This window comes from Vombatus ursinus, unplaced genomic scaffold (genome assembly GCF_900497805.2).
Source record: "Vombatus ursinus unplaced genomic scaffold, bare-nosed wombat genome assembly UNPS02009770.1, whole genome shotgun sequence".
Taxonomy (NCBI): Eukaryota; Metazoa; Chordata; class Mammalia; order Diprotodontia; family Vombatidae; genus Vombatus; species Vombatus ursinus.
The window spans coordinates 15,245,565-15,263,312 of record NW_020949548.1 but is presented as its reverse complement, the minus strand read 5'-3'; positions in this window follow the sequence as shown (position 1 = coordinate 15,263,312).

Below are 17,748 nucleotides of genomic sequence, written 5' to 3'. Positions count from 1 at the left end.
GACTGGTTAAGTATAGGATTGAGATTGGGGAGTCAGGGGAGAGGTAGTGGTTTGAGAAGGTAGGGAGGGGAGCAAGGGTTGAAGGTCATGATGGGGGTGAGGAATAGGATCAGGATGGGTAAGGTATAGGGAGAGAGGGACTGAAATGTGGCTATGGTCCAACAGAGTAATGTCAGAATTTCTCATGATGGAAGTGAGTGATGGTGAGATTGAGGGCGGGGTCATCCCTGCGTATGATGCTGGATCACAGATCTAGAACTGTTAGGGACCTCAGAAACCAGTCATTTCATTTTACAGAGGAGGAGACTGAAGTCCGAGGGGGTTAAATAACTTGCCTAAAGACACAGAGATACCGAGCATCAGATGCAAAATTTGGACCCAGGTCCTCTGACTTCAGGGCCAATGTTCTTTTCACTTTGCCTACTGCCTTCTGGGATTCAAAGATATTGTGGACCTGGGAGGTTAGGGCATTTGAGGGAGCATCAGAATGAATATCCCTTTATAAGTTAGATGGGCCCTTCCAACCGAAATTCTGTGATACATTTTTAGGGCATTTTATTCTATGATCCATTTTAGTGCTTTAGGGCACTCCATGTTCTTGAGTCTGGTTGACTTTCTGTCTCTTCCCTTATCCTTAATGTCCTGCAAATAGACAAGCCTCTTAGAATAATAGACTGTCAGAGTGGGACAAAACATGGGAGATTCAAAGATCTAACTTCTTCATTTCACACAAATAGGGGAAGGCGGGGCCCAGAACTTGGGACTTGCCCAAGATCCCACTATGAGTTAGGCATGGAGCCAGGATTAGAACCCAGATCTCTTGATTTCCAGGAGAAAGAACATTAGCCTAGTAGTCAGTAGACCTAGGTTAAAGTCTTACATCAGCTACCCATTCTCCATATGACCTTGAGTAAGTCACTTTTCTGTCATCCTCACTTTTCTTATCTACATAACAGACTGTACTAGATGGTCTTGAAAGTCCCTTGCAGCCCTAAAATTCTGTGATTGCAGATTTGGTTTCAGAAAACCTGGATTTGAATCCTGTCTCTGCCAGTAACTAACTGTGAGACAATGTGAAAGCCATTTCTCTTGAGACTCAGTTTCCTCATCTGTAAAATAAAGGTCTTGAACTGGATCTTCTCTGAAGTTCATCCAAATGCTGACATTCAATGCTGTGCTGTGAGAGACCAATATATCTCCTTTCTTCAGATACCCATCTTTGCCTGCAGCATAAAAGATTCATGTTTCTGAACAATCCCACGTTTATTTCTCCTTTTGGTAATATAAAGAACACTCTCCACCTACCCAAGACTTTTCCCTTTCAGTTGTGCCTGCTCCCTAGTTTCTAGCCATTCAGTGATGATTTCTGGCGGGCTCAGGTACAGTCCATGCAGAGGTCACAATTGCCAGGATTCAGGATCCAGATGCTGGAGGCCAGGAGGAGAAGGGCCAACATAGTCCCCTCCGTGCTCAAACATGAATTGTGCACTAATTAGCATTAATGAGGAGGAAGCAGCAGCACGATCTGCTCCCGCCTGCAGAGGGAAAATGGATTTTTAAAATCATTTTAACGGGTTGTACCAGCTCCGAAATGGCCCTGCAGCAGCACCAGGGAGAGAGACTGAATAATTAGCTCTCTCGTCTCTAATGTAAGCAAGAGATGGGAGGAGGGGGTCACTTAGCAATGCCCAGGGAATTACTTCCAATATGTTCACAAACAGAAATGCAGGTGAGTGGGGAGGGGAGAGAGAGACAGAGAGACTGAGATGGAAAGAGACAGAGGCAGAGAGATAGAATCAAAGCAGACAATGACAAAGAGACAGAAATAGAAGCAAAGGAGGGGATCCATTAGAGGGACCAGATCATTACTGTCAACAGGGGTCACAAACATGGTCAACATAAGTTACAAGTGAAGGGGGAGGGGAGAGAGGGTGATGTCAATTATCAAGGACCAAGGAATCATAGTCTAACAGAAATACAAGAAAGTGGGGGGGGGGAGAAAGAGAGGGAGAGAGAGAGAGAGAGAGACAGAGAGAGAGAGAGACAGAGAGAGACAGAGAAAGACAGAGAGAGGGGAAGAGAGAAACACAGAGAGAGAAGGAAGGAGACAGAGACAGAGAAACAGAGAGAGACAAAGACAGAGACAGAGACAGAGAAAAAGAGATAGATAGAGAGACAGAGAGAGAAACACACAGAGAGACAGAGACAGACAAAAAGAGGAGAGAGAGAAGAATAGAGACAGAAGCAGAGAAAAAGAGATAGAAAGAGATGGAGAGAAACAGAGAGATCCAGAGAGAGAGAGATAGAGAAACAGACAGAGAGAGACAGAGACAAAGAGACAGCGAGATACAGAGAGACAGAGGTAGACAGAAAAAAAGAGATGGAGAGAGAGGGATGGAGAGAGAAGAGGGAGAGAGAGACAGACAGAGAGAGAGACAGAGACTAAGAGAGTGACTCAGAGAAGACAGAGAAGAGAGAGAGACATGAACAGACAGTGAAGAATCACTATATAAACTCAGGAAGTTACAATCACAAGCTGAAACATAAGTGGTTAGGTAGAGGAAGCAGAGACAAGCAGATAGAGAGATAGGCAGAAAGAGAGATAGAGACAAAAAGAGACCATGACCTAAAATACATAACTGAGGCCGAGTGACTAGTTAACTACTCAAGGGGCTTTCTCTTTTTTGCCCTTTCCCCAGATTTTCCTCCATGGCACTCCTCTGGAAGGTGGAGTTAACTGGGGACCCAGGACTCTTGAATCCTCATAGGTTCCTCTCTATTCATGCACTCCACATACCCTTAACATCATAGATCTGAAGGAACTTTGGAAATCATTTAAGTAGGGAATCCAATGCCCTCATCTTGCACCAGAAATTAGAGCTTAGAGAGAGAAGGGGAAGGGACTTGCCCAGGGCATAGAGTATCTTAGTGGTAGAGACTCAATCCCTGTCTCTTGCCTCCAAGTTCAGGTGTCTGCTAGTTGTGCCTCACTGCCTTTCTTTCCTTCGCTGAGGTTTCAGGAAGGGCCCACAAGATCTAGGCCTCCTCTCTGAGGCCAAGAAACCACTACCTGCTGACCTCTCTCCTAGACAAAATCTCTGGAAATGAAGCAGAAGGCTAAGCTCTGGACAGTAATGAGTGGACATAGTGAGTGTGGCAGCCAACCTGCCCCCTCACCCCTCACCCCCAACCCACTATAGTCTTAGGCTGCATTGACAGAGGTATTGTGTCCAGGATGGAAGAAAGGGATAGTCCCTGTGTCTTCTATCCTGCTCAGCCCAAATTTGAAGAGGGGCGCTGATGAACTGGAACATGTTTAGAGGAAGAGAACAAGAATGGGGAAGAGAGAGGGCACCCTGTTGTACAAGGATTTGGGTAAAGGCACTGGCAATGAGAGGAAAATCTTGAGGGGACATGATGGCTATCTAAGTATCTGAAGATATTTGTTTGAAGAGTTTTCATGGGGATGACATCATCATAACATACCATAGGACTCTAGGGCTAGAGTTGGAAGATAAGGAAATTGAGACCTCACAAGGTTAAATGATTTGCCCAAGGTCACACAGATAGTAAGCTTCCTTGGCTCCAGAAGGCAGATCCAGGGATTGAGGGAAGAAGCTGTAAAGGCCAATGTAGGGGGGAAATGAACAATTAAAACTGTCCAAGAGCAGTCTGCTTTGGAAGGTAGTGAGTGGGTTCCTCATTATATTCTTCTAACTGAGTCTGCATCATGAGAAATATTGGAGAGAAAATTTCCCTGCAAATAGGATTTGAGTTAGATGCCCTGGGGAGTTCTATTCAGCTCTAAAATTTTGTAGTTTTATGGATCTGTTGAGGATGACAATGAGGTGATTAACATTGAGATAGTAAATAATAAGAAATCAGAAACTTTCATGGATCTCCCAGCACTCCTGAATCATCCCTAGAAAACAGTGGAATATTAGCAGGAGTGCAGTTGGCAAATTCTGCCCTCCAATCCCAAATTTCTCACTCTGTGACCTAGCCACAGCCAGGCCTCTCAATCCATCAATGACTAAGTGATTTATCAATCATCTATTAAGTGCTATGCACCACATTAGGAGCTAGAGATACAAATATAAAGGATAAAAAGATCCCTATTCTCAAGTGGTCTCATGGACCAAAAGGGCAGCAAAGTCTTCAGGACTTCCAAAGAAGGTATTTATTAAGGAAGCTTATTAATGGAGCTGTCTTCTTTCCATTCCTAAGCATTCCTGTCCCACCTGTCAACCTCTCCTCTTCCTGTCCAATTGTGGATCTCTGAATTTGCTTCTCCACTTTCCGAGTTGATCCAAACCAGCAGAAATGGTCATTGTGGGGGAATCCATCAATCAGTTAGGCAGGACTGTTACTGATGAATTATTGAAAGCCTAAAGTGAATGGTCACTTAGATGTTTCTGAGCACCTATTGGTACCCAGTCCAGGCTAAGGCATCAACAGGTTACTGAACAAATATTATGCACCCCACCCTGCATGGACCATCATTGTGGGATTAATTACCCTCTAATATGTGCCTAGGCTGGGTATAGAAGATTAGTGTGAGATTAATGAATACCCACTATACACTCAACTAAATTCAATCCAATCGAGTTCCAGTCGATGGACCCCTACCTATTTATCCATTCCTTTAACCACTTGAAATACACTTGCCCAAATGTAGAAGGCAGAAGATCCTTGGATTTCCTCTCTTCTATCACAGATTTTAAGATAGAATGATCATTTCCCCCCAAGAGTCTTATAATTTCCTCTCTAATTGTTCCTCTCTTGGTGAGAATTAGATCTAGAGCAAGAGTTCCCTTTATTGGAGCCTTTACTTTTTGAAGAATAAAAAAATCAAGTCAAGAAATTATTAACTCTTCTCCTTTGGGCAGAAAAAGATATGCAATATGTCTATATATTTGAGGTCTGCCACTAGTACTGTCTGATGCCTCTGAACCAGGCTGGTGATCCGTCTCCAGAAATTTTTATCCATTTCCTCTTTCTCTTTAGGTGGTCTGTAGTGTACTTGGAATTCAGTATTTCTTCTGTTGATGTTAATTCAAATACTTTCATATAGCCCCATCCCACTCTGGTTCTTGATTTTCCTCACTGGAGTGTGTTTTCTTAATATACAGTGTGCTTCCTCTTTACTCACCTCTTCCACTTTACTTATTCTGTTCTTTTTTAATCTGGTATACCCACATGATGACCAGGTTGGATTTATCCCTGGAAATTTATACCAGAAAATATCACCAAAATTATAGACGTAATAGACCATAATAACAATAAAAACAAAAATCATGATTATATCAATAAATGCAGACAATTTTTTTTGACAGAACACAGCATCCATTTCTGTTAAAACATTAAAAAGTAAAGGAATAACTGGACCTTTCCTTAATATGATAAATCATATTTATCTAAAACCAAGAGCTAACTTCTCCGTAATAGAGAAATGCTAGATGCTTTTCCAATAAGATCAGGGGTAAAGCAAGGAGGTCCATTTTTACCACTATAATTTGGTCTCATTCTGGAACTGTTAGATATAGCAATAAGATAAGAAGAAGAAATCAGGAGAATAAGCATAGGCAGGGAGAAAACAAAATTATCACCTTTTGCAGATGATATCATAGGTAGAAAGCCATGGACAGGCAGGTCAGCCCAAAAAGAATAGGAAGTTCTTAAGAGAAACAGCTGCATTTAGAGGAACAAAGGTACTAGTTGATGTTTAAGAAAGTCATTGACCAACCTAGACTTTAAAAAGACATGTACAGAAGATGCAAGCCAGGGCAGGTGATGAAAGATGAATATAGAAGCATGCCATGATATTGAAAGAATAATAGGAGTGTTAATGTTCAGAATGAGTAGAGACTAGCCAGGGAAAACTAATGATGATAATATCAATATCCCAAAGGATCCATAGTCATAGGAACTGGATTTGAATTCTGGCTTCTCTACTTGTTGCTTGTGTGACCTTGAGCAAAACACTTAACATCTCTGAAACTCCTCTCCCTAATCTTTAATATGTTAGATTAGGTGACTTTGAAGGTTCCTTACATCTTTAAAGCTATAATTCTGTGATATATTATTTCATCAGTGTAGGAAACTCCTTCTACCAAAATAGATCAGCAAAGTTGCTTGAGACACATGGAGGTTAAATGACAGAATCATTGATCTTGAGTGGGAAAAGATTATTGAGCACTTCTCACTCCGAATTTTACAGGTCAGGAAACTAAAACCCAGAGAGTATTGCCAGGGTCACACAGTTAGCATGAATTAGAGAAAAGATTTGAACCCAGAACTTCCTGACTCCAAGATTGGTTCATTACCCACTAAGTCATGTAGTCTTTGGACAAACATGGGTGTTTTTTAAAAGCTGTGTTGGAAAAATAGGAAGATTAAAGAAGGACTCAGGTAAGTGCTCTGAGTTGATAGGATGGTGATACTAGATGATGGAGAGGTGAGATGCCAAATTCTCCTTTTGCTTTCATTTGCTCTGCCGAGGTGTTCTTTGTAATTTCCCTGGGTCTTACAGGGGGCTTTGCATAAGAATTAGGCTGGCCAAGGATGTGAAGCCATAAGCCTTTATTTGGCAAGTTTTAACTCACATAGGAGAAGGCTGTGTGCCTTAAGTGAGACATCCAAGTATGGGAACAAAGAAAGCATGCTAGAATAGCACCCACTCCTCAAATAGAGCAGCATTCAATACCTCCCGAGCAGGACAGGGAAGAATTATGTTGCTAGATCCTCAGGCACAATGGTCTGCAGGCTATGAATGAAGGAGAGATTACATAACAGTCCTGTGCGAGGACTCCTCATCTTGCATTTGACATGTTGTTAGTCCTCTCTGATCTGTTGGGTAAGACTCCTGGGTCCACTATTATTCCATGCATTGGGGCAGCTCGGGATGTTGAGCAATGGCAGGGCCTTGGAAAGATTGTCTTGTTTAATTGTCTGGAATCTGGAAGTTTCTACACATAGAGGATTACAGAAAAGGAATGGGGTGCCAGGTAAGAGAAAGGGGTGTGTCTCCAGTAGAGATGGCTTTGTGCAACACAGGCTGGATCCAGAAAGCTAGAAGAGCTTCCTCAATTACTATACAAGAGTGTTCTTTGAATTGGAAAGGAGAGGATTTAAAATGGCTTAATAGGGAGTAGGTATTCTTCAAACTAGAGGTCACTGACCTTGACTTTGATTCATGGCAAAATTCTAGAACATATTGTTAAGGAAATGGTTAGTGGGTGTTGAGAAAAGGGGAGCAGTGATCACAAAAAGCCAGCATGACTTAATCAAGAACAGACCATGTCAGCCTAATCTCATTTCCTTTTCGGCAGAGTAATTAGTTAGACTGGCTTACCTAGATTTAAAAAAAATTCACAGAGCCTCTTCCAGACTTGCCATCATCACTTAGGAACTTCCCCTCCTTTGAAGTTCACTTAATTAAAATGTCCCGCACAGTCCAAATTGTGGTGGCTATTGCATACCAGTCCCCAAGTCACTCTTCCTCCTTTCTGAAAGAGTTTGGCACCTGGCCCACTGGCTCCCTCTCCTCCCTAACTCTTGTCCTTATACTGGGGGACTTAAAAATCCACGTTGTTCTCTCTAATTTCCCAATTTCTCAGTCTCTTTCAATCCCATGACCTTCTACTTTATTCCATCTCAGCTACACATAGAGGTAGTCACACAAGGGATATCACAATTACTTATTTGTTCCATTTCCTTCTATGTGACCATAACCTCTTTTCAGTTCATTTCTTCCTATGCCTCACCCATTATTATTCTTCACCTTCATTCATCTCCAATTCCTCCTTCTCACAGGACTTTTCTCACGCCATTACCTGGTTCTAACTTTCCTTTCCTCCCTCTCCAACCATGTTCCTTCAACCATTTCAGCTATTCATTGTCTTCTACTCCTGAATCACTGGCCTTCTTGTCCTATTGATGCTAATCCTTTGTCAAACCTTAGCCCTGTATTACTTCCACTATTCTTTGCTCCTACCTTCTTATACTACTGGCAAAACTGGAGGAAGTCACACAACCATACTGACTGGTTACATTATAAATTCATGTTATCCATCTTCAATTGGGCCCTCACTGCTGCAAGGCAATCTTTTTGTTCCTTACTAATTGATTCCCTATCCAACTTCCTGCATGAACTTTTCCAAAACTTCACTTCTCTCCTTCTCCCCATTCTCCTGGTTCTCTTCTTACCTGTCTAACTACTCCTTCTCATCCTCCTTTGCTATTTCATCACTCATATTAAGTCTTCTAACTGTGTGTTTTCCCCAAAGACTCTCTGAGACTGCCTATTATTTTCCTCTACATTTTCTTTCTCAGTGACCTCCTCAGCTCCCATGGGTTCAATTTTCATCTCTATGCAGATGACTCATAGGTTTTATATATATATATATATATATATATATATATATATATATATATATATATATATATATATCCAGCCCTAGTCTCTCTTCTGAATATCAGTCTCAAACCACTGTCCAAATGCTTACTAGACATTTCAAAGTAGGTATCTCAAAGACAATCCTGAAAAGCAATATGTCCAAAACAGAACTTATTATCTTTCCTCACAAACCTACCCCTCTTCCAGCCTTCCCTGTTTCTGTCAAAGACATCACCATTCTTCCAGTTTCCCAGACTTGTAACCTTGATGTTATACTCTGTGATTCACTATCACTCATCCTGCCTACATAACCAGTTTCCAAATCTGCTTCCTCCACATTGTCTATTGCATTTGACCTCTTCTCTCCATGCATGCAGTCACTATTTTAGGTCAAGCTCTCATCTCCTCAAACCTAGATTATTGGAACAGCCTCTTAACTGGTCTTCCTGTCTCAGTTTTCTCCCCACTACAATCCATTCTCCACACTGCTGCCAAAGTGATTTTCTTTTTTTTTTTAAATAAATATTTATTTTTAGTTTTCACATTCACTTCCATAAGATTTTGAGTTTTAAATCTTCTCACCCTTTCTCTCCTCCCCCCTCCCCAAGATGGCATGTAATCTGATATAGGCTCTACTTATACATTCATATTAAGCATATTTTCACATTAGTCATGATGTAAAGAAGAATTAAAACTAATGGGAGGAACCACAAGAAAGAAGAAATAAAACAAAACAACCAAAGAAAAGGAGAGCAAATAGTATTCTTCCATCTGCATTCAGATTCCACAGTTCTTTTTCTGGATGTGGATAGCATTTTCCATCATGAGTCTTTTGGATTTGTCCTAGAACCTTGCATTGCTGAGAAGAGCTAAGTCTATCAAAGTAAGTCATCACACAATGTGGCTGTTACTGTGTACAATGTTTTCCTGGTTCTGCTCGTTTCACTCAGCATCAGTTCATATAAGTCTTTCCAGGTTTTTCTGAAGTCCACCTGCTCATCATTTCTTACAGCATAACAGTATTCCATTATATTCATATGCCACAACTTATTCAGCCATTCCCCAATTGATGGGCATCCCCTTAGCTTCCAATTCTTTGCCACCACAAAAAGAGCTGCTATAAATATTTTTGTATATGTGGGTCCTATAACTGTTTCTACGATCTCTTTGGGATGCAGACCTAGAAGTGGTATTGCCAGGTCAAAGGGTATGTACAATTTTATGGCCTTTTGGGCATAGTTCCAAATTGCTCTCCAGAATGGCTGGATCAGTTCACAACTCCATCAACAATGCATTAGCGTTCCAAATTTCCCACATCTTCTCATCATTTTCCTGTTTTGTCATGTTAGCCAATCTGATAGGTGTGATGTGGTACTTCAGAGTCATTTTGATTTGCATTTCTCTAATCAAAAGTGATTTAGGGCATTTTTTTTCATATGACTATAAATAGCTTTAGTTTTTTCCTCTGGAAATTGCCTGTTCATATCTTTTGACCATTTATCGATTGTGGAATGATTTTTATCCTTATAAATTTGACTCAGTTCTCTACATATTTTAGAAATGAGGCCTTTATCAGAGACACTGGCTGTAAAAATTGTTTCCCAGCTTTCTGTTTCCCTTCTAATCTTGGTTGCATTGGCTTTGTTTGTGCAAAAACTTTTTAACTTAATGTAATCAAAGTCATCCATTTTGCATTTCATAATGTTCTCTGTCTCTTGTTTGTTCAAAGCATCTACTATGGTGCTATTTATTGGTCAGGCACCGTGCTAGGGGGTAAAGAGACAGATATAATGAATGAAACAATCCCAGCTGGTAGGGAGCTTACATTTTAGTGGTTGAGACAATGTGTATGTGCATATAGACAAATAGATACACGAAATATAGATAGAACAGATATACATATGCATGTAAAGTTATACATATATACATACTATATATGCAGAATAAATATAAAGACAATAAGCACATATATATGTGTATACAGGTATACATATAGAGCTACTCTATATACCCACAACCTGCCCAGTGCTGGGGAAGCACCAAAAATCATACACACATACACACATATGTATGTATACACATAATAAATACAAAATAGCTTTTTAAAAACAAGATATTTTGGGAGAGAAGGCATGAGAAGCTGAGGGGGAATCAGGAAAGACTTCATGTAGAAGAACCTGTATGAGCTGTGTCTTGAGGAAAGAGAGGGAATCTGCAAGATAAAGATGAGGGAATGCATTCCATGGAGAGGGAACAGCCAGTGCAAAGACCTTGAGGCTGGAGATGGAGGGAACAGAAAAGCCAATTTGGATGGATCATAGAGTGTAGGAAAGGGGAGTAATTTTCAGTGAGGCTGGAAAGATAGGTTGAGAGCTAGTTATAAAGGGCTTTAAAATCTCAACAGAAAAGTTTATTTTTTTGGCTAGGCGATGGAGTTAAATGACTTGCCCAGGGTCACACAGCTAATGAATGTTATGTGTCTGAGGCCGGATTTGAACTCAGGTCCTCCTGACTCCAGGGCTGGTGTTCTATCCACTGCACCACCTAGCTGCCTCAGAAATTTATATTTTATCCAGCTAGATGGTACAGTGGAGAGAGCACTGGACCTGAAGTCAAAACCTAAGTTCAAATCCCACCTCAAATACTGTCTAAAATGTAAGCTCCCTAACAGCTGGGATTGTTTCATTCATTATATCTGTCTCTTTATCACCTAGCACAGTGCCTGACTCATAGTAGGTGCTTAACTAGTACCTGTCAATTGATGGACAAGATGGAGAGCTGTGGGTCGGACAATGATATATCAGGTGGATTTAGGCTCTTTGAATGGCCACCTCCAGTGGTTTGATGGAGGCTTTGAAGGTTGTCTCTAGTACAGTGCCCCAGGGATCTGTGCATGACCCTGCGCTACCTAATGTGGTTTTTTTTGTTTGTTTTTGTGTTTTTTGGGGGGTCAGTGACTTGGACAAAGGCATAGGTGGCATACTGTAGTTAACACACTGAATAATGTAGTCAGTGCAGAATCCATAATGGGCGAGAACATTGGGTTGAATTTAGTAAGATGAAATGCAATAGAGATAAATGTAAAGTGTTACACTTGGACATGATATTCCCCCTTCTAGAGGGTGATTTTCATGAGGGCCAGGGACATGTTCTATTTATCTTTGGTGTTTCCTCAGAACTGACCATTGGGTAGGTATATAGAGCTGCTAATTAAAAAAGAGTTTTTGAATGAGCGAAAGGCAGTGCTATGTGGAGATCAGACCTTCCATCAGAAAGCTGACTTGCTCCATCACCACCCACAAGATACCCTATCTTCCCCCTGTAGGATTGCAGGGTGGGTGTGGGGTGTTTGGGCTAATGAGGCTCTTCCTTAGGGCCTTCAGGGCTCTTGTCAGAGTACATAAACCAGAGCCCCATGGGCATAGGTGGGACTAAGAAGGCCTATGAAGAGGTAGCAGGGGAGATGGAAGACTGTACCCAGCTCCTGGCCAGGGCTGGGGTTCTTGATGACTGTGGCTTTCCTCCTCCCTTTCTGGGGGCCCTGCTCTGCTTTTTCAGGGTTTCTGAATCTGGGAGACTGACTCTTAGTCTCTCTCGTTGTAAGGGAATTAATTGTTGTGCATCCTAGAGTGGTGAGACAAGTTAATTACATAATTACTGCAAAATGACATGTTATTTCATGGACTACAATATGGTAACTCTGTTGGAAACAATCGTAATTGCCCAGAAATGGCATATTCTGGGGCCCTGCTATCTCTTGATAACCATGTAATTAACGTGGGTGACGACTTTATCTGCCACAAGCCCCCAAGTTTGGGGAGGGGGAAAAGTGAAGAAAGGGGATCCCAAAGACACAAAAAGGCTGTTCTTGGGGCCAAGAGAAGGGTTGGTACAGGCATACACTATGCTGTACTAGGAAAAAAAAGGTTTCCTTTTAAAGGCAAGATTCAGAACATGGTAGTGAAAAGACCATTGCATTTGGAGGTAGGACGACCTGGATTCAAATCTCACTTCTAACATTGACTAGCTGGATGAGTTTCTCCAAACCCCTCTTCATCTCTCTAAGCCTCAGTTTCCTCATCCATAAAATGGGGAGAATAATACCTGCAGTATGCAGAGGATAACCTGGGTTTAAGCCCTGTCTTTGCCATATATTGGTTAGATGACTATGGACAAGTCACTTGACATTTTAGTGCCCTCAGGCAACTCCTTAAAAGTATAATTTGTCACTAGCTGCTGTTCTGAATTGGTAGAAGCTGTGTCCTCACCAGAAAATGCTTACCCAATCTAGAAAAAAAAATTAGTATGCCCTCATGGGGCTATTGAGGGGATCAAATGAGTTAATGTATGTAAAGTGTTTGCAAACCTGATGACAACAAATCCCCTTGCTTGCCATAAAATATTTGATATTTTTCCTACATGTTTGGCATTGTTAGAGCCTTCACCATTATTTTCCTCCAGAGCCTAGTGTCTTGGTGATCACTCTGTGTTCTCAAAGGCAATACTAGCTGGTCCAACCCAGATGGAAAGACTTTGATGAAAACCATCCAATGTGGGAGGCTGTAGATGTGTTATCTACTGACTAACTAGGCTAAACCAAGAGAGGCTCATCACCAGACCATTGGGGTCCCCAAATAATGGGTTGGGTTGTTTGTTCTTTTTGTGGGGGAGGATAAAGGCAATTCCTTATGAAACCATCTCCTCATGCTTGGGAGGATTGGTATCCCATCTGCTAAACCAACTACTCATGTATGGATAGGTTAGTATCCCATCTACTAAAATGTGCATGGATGTGTTTATGTGAAGAGTATCCCCTCAGAAGAAACCCTGAATCCTCAAAGGATTGAAAGATCTTGAATACTTTCCTAGGATCTCAGAGGCTGCCTAGCTCAACTTCCTCATTCTGTAGATGAGGGAACTGAGGCTCAGGGAGGTTAAGAAAGTTGCCCAAGGTCACTAAGTAGTATTATGTGTGTCATCTCCCAGGTAGACTGGGAGGTCCTTGAGGGCAGGCGCTGACTTAACCAATATATAGACAAGCAGATAGATGTGCTTGTATTACCTGTAACATGAGGGGGTCACACGTGATGCTGTCTAAGATCCTTTTTAGCTCTGACATCCTATGATTCAATAATCTATATAGTTACAGAAATGTGCATAGGAACGCAAAAACACAATACAAAAAGTAATATTTCACTATTAATATAATCACATGTCACTTTAAGGTTTGCAAAGCACATTTTTATATACATCATCTCACCTGACCCTTCCAGCACCTCCATGAGGTAGCTACTGTTATCATCTCCACCTAGCAGGGGAGAAAACTGAGGATCCCAGAGGTGTAGTGACTTCCTTAGGGTCACACGGCTAGTAGGAGTCTGAAACAAGATTGGGGCTCAAGTCTTCGTGACTCCAACACTAGTGGTCATAGTCCTACGATATTATTATCCATATGCTACAGCTGATGAGATAGATATTCAGAGAATTTTTAGAGATATTCAGAGGTTTAGTGAATTGCTCTGTTACTCAAATAACCAGGGTTAGACTCATAATCTGAGCACAGGTCTCTCCTACTACAAGCCGTATTCTTAATACATCCCAATCCCCAATACCAACACGGATCCACAGAAGCCTATCTTGGTCCTACAGACCATAGACCACACCCCCACCTCTTCCACCTGGTTTTTCCCACCCCAACCTCAAAATGGAGGAACAGATTCCCCTTTATAAGTGAGGGAAGCTGTATGAATGTGAGCCCAGCCTGTCTGCTCTGGCTAGACATCTCCAATCCAGCTCCCTTCCCTTAGGCACTGGAGCCCCCTCTGGGGCTATGCCTGACCGATTAAGAGAGGACAAAAACAACAGTTACACAACCAGAGCTTCTTAGATCCTCCCCTTCTATCTCTTTCAGTCCCTGGGAGAGTGTCTAGAGAAGCCATGATGATTGTTCTACCCCTTCCCTACCCTTCCCAACCCTTCCCACTACACAGAGGCCCTTCCTTAACCCCCAGAGAACTAGTAAAAAGAGATGTCTGTATGAGAGTTGTGGCTGAAGGGACCATGCACATCCTAAAGGACCCCTTAGGTCAGACCATGTCCCCTTTCTTTCTTTATACACTTGCTTGTCTTATCTGAACTCTGGCCTTCCTATTGGACTGGAGCTGGGAGTTCTGGCGCATATACCTGTGAAGGATATGTGTCTGGAGGAGGATGTGTCAGAGCAGGACTGGAAAGAATCTGAATGTGAGGGTGAGATCTCCCTGTCAAGTGAGGCCATTTGCTGGTGGACCAGGGGAGAAGTGGGAGTATCTAGAGGTAGCCAGCTGGGCCTGTGTGAAGTCCTTAGGTCTCTTTCCCACCTGAAGGGGTAGGGGGCTGCCCCTGAAGGGCTAAGCCAGGAGAAAGCCATCTTCTTCCTTCCTGGTGTAACTCCTGTCCCAAAGCCCATTGGTATGAAAACCTCTCCTCATTGGTGGAGATGAATGTTCTTCCCCCCATGAAGGACGGGGTGGTGCTGATGAGAGTGGTAGTGCTCAGTCCTCTGTCCTCTTTGGGACTCTTCAAGGGTCCTTTACTTCAGGTGCTTCTGACTTCCAGCTTCAAGAGAGGGGCGATGGAAGAAGCCAACCCCGCTTCAGGTAGCTGAAGGAAAAGACTGTGGGAAGACATGAGAGGAGCCAACATGTCCCTATCCCCAGCCTGCTACTCTAGAACCTGTGAGGACTTTCTCCAGGATCTGGGACCCTCTCTCTTGGTTGAGCTGAATCATCTCACTCCCACTGAGAGAGATCCATCACTCTGTATTGTCTCTTATGTTCTCCTATCTATACCTCCTCTGATCTTGTTCTGCTATGATTTGGGTAAATAGATTTCTTTGCTATTCACTCTTTGTGTTCATTGTGGAGCTGGTATTTGGTGGGAAAGGGGTCAAGCCTTGGATATAGAGCTTGGGGTTTCCCTTCCCCCAATAATAAGAAACAGCAATCAGAAGTTAGATTGAACCTGGTCATATCCCCTAGACCAACAATATTTAGGGGAGTAGATATGTATTTTTTTATATCAGATACATATCTTTATATATATATATATCAGAAATCTATCTAGATCTATATCATTTTAGCCTAGTAGCTCCTTTCTTTGAGCAGGGTGGGTGGTGGCCTCCAGCCCCAACTTCTTCCTTCGCCCCTTGGCTCAAAGGAAAGTCTTCCATGGAGAAGAGTGGGAAAAAGAAGATGTTAAACTAGAGATATCTGTTTGAGTCACACAAGGACAGCCTCACCACACCTGGAGCCATGTCACACTCAGAGCTCCCTCTACGCTGGAATGAGTGATGGTAGTGAAACTCAGCAGAAACTTTATTTAGGTGCAGCTTTTGTCCCATAGTTCAAATGATTGACCCCATTCCCTGGGCCTTCCCAAGCCCCTGTCTTGCTGGCTAATTGTCTCCTTCTGTGGGTCAGCTTCTTCCCAGCTCTTCCATTTTGTTGGCTTCCACCTTCATGAGCTGGACACCTCCTCCCTAGGTCTGTGAGTCTGTGTAATATGTGTGAAGTTGTCTGTACTGAAGGCCTGAAATGAACTTAACATGTGGAAGGAAGGCCCCTTCATCCCTACACAGTAAGAAGGTTCCCCACCTGAAGTATCCCTCACTCGTCCCCCAGGGAAGGAGAGCGTTTTAAGGGAGTCCACTTGCACAAACACATGTGTGATTTTGACTTCATTTTATTTTAAAGAATATTTTATTTTTCCCCAATTATTGACTTTATTTTAAAAATTAAATTAAATTTTCTTCAATTAACAAAAATCTAATTTCTTTCCCTTCCACTTCTCCCCTCTGTTGGGAAAAAATAAGAAAATAAAACTCTTGTAACATATATGTATTATTTATAACAACAATATTGAAATAAATATAATGGCCTTGACTTTATGTCTATTTATCTTTGTGCAACTAAAGTGGAACTTTGACTAAATGATCAATAACAGTCTTCTCTAGGTGGAAATCCTATGGTTTGTGGGTGTTTGTGTGTCTATGTTTGTCCTTTTGTGTCTGGCTGGTTTTTTCTGGCTGTGGAGCTATGTTCCTGGGTTGCCCTCCCTGCATTAACATCTCCATGTGTCTGTTTCAGGCTCTGCTCTTGTCCTTCTGGGCTAAGGGCCCTTTGCTGGGCCCTCCAGGGTCTGGGCTAGGAGGGGTAAGGAGGGGAAAGGACAGGGTCCCTGCCCCACCCCAAGATGGGCCGGAGCTTTGGGGAGGGAGCTGAGGTAGGTAGAAGTATCATTGATGGCTTCCATTGCTTTCCAGGGTACCTGTCTAGCCACTAATATCACCCCAGGGGCATCCACACTTTCTACTTTACAAACCACCTTCCCATCCATTACCCCATTAGTTCCTCTCTCTGAAGGAATCGGGGAGGAGTTTTTCCTCTCCATTTCACAGACAAAACAACTGAGGCTCAGAGAGGGGGTAAGGACTTGCACAAGATTGTTCACCGAGTTAATAGCAGAGTCCAAGGCCCCTGTCTCTCAAGGTAGGCTCAGTCCCCTCCACCAGCTTGCCTTTTCAAATAAAATATCCATATTTTCTTCTCACTTTATTCCCCTTGCACTATAGTGGAAACAGGGTTAGACACGCAAGTGGAGCTTAGAAAAGCCTCATGTGGATGAATGCAGGCAACTGAGTCTCAGCAAGGGATGGCAGGTTCTCAGTGACCCCCTCTAGGGCCTGGGCCTAAGGACTAGGCAGGCATAGAAGGTTCAGCACTTACTGGCAAGACCAGTTTAAAGGCCAGCTTCCTAGATCCTCAGACCTTGTGATAACCCTGAGAACATATACCTGGTACATGAGCCTTTGACAAGAGTCACTCAGTCCCAACTGCCTTATGTAGTGAACACTTCTCTGCCTCGAGAGCCGGGTGACATGGGTGCCTGGCCAGTCTGTGCCGCTGCGAGGTCAATGTGTGACCCTCGGCCAACTACTCCCAGCCTCTAGGCCTCAGAGTTTCCCACTCTAGGTACCCCAATCCTATACCCTAAGTTCAGGGTCCATAACTCAGAGCTGCCATCTTCTTCCACCTTGTCTCACTCTATAGCCAAGCATGGAAGATTGAGACTTCTCTGTGAGCTCCTTAAAAGAAAAAAAGAAAATAAGTGGGCTACCTTGAAAGGTAATGAGCTCCCCATCATTGGAGATCTCCAAGTGGAGGCCAGATGAGCACCTGTTGGGAATGCCTTCAAGGGGACTCATTCAGGAAGCAATTCTGGTCATTGCTCTCTGAGGTCCCTCCCATTTCTGAGAGTCTAAGTAAAGAAGATTTAGACTCTTTAACATTACCACTGCTGCTTCTACTAAC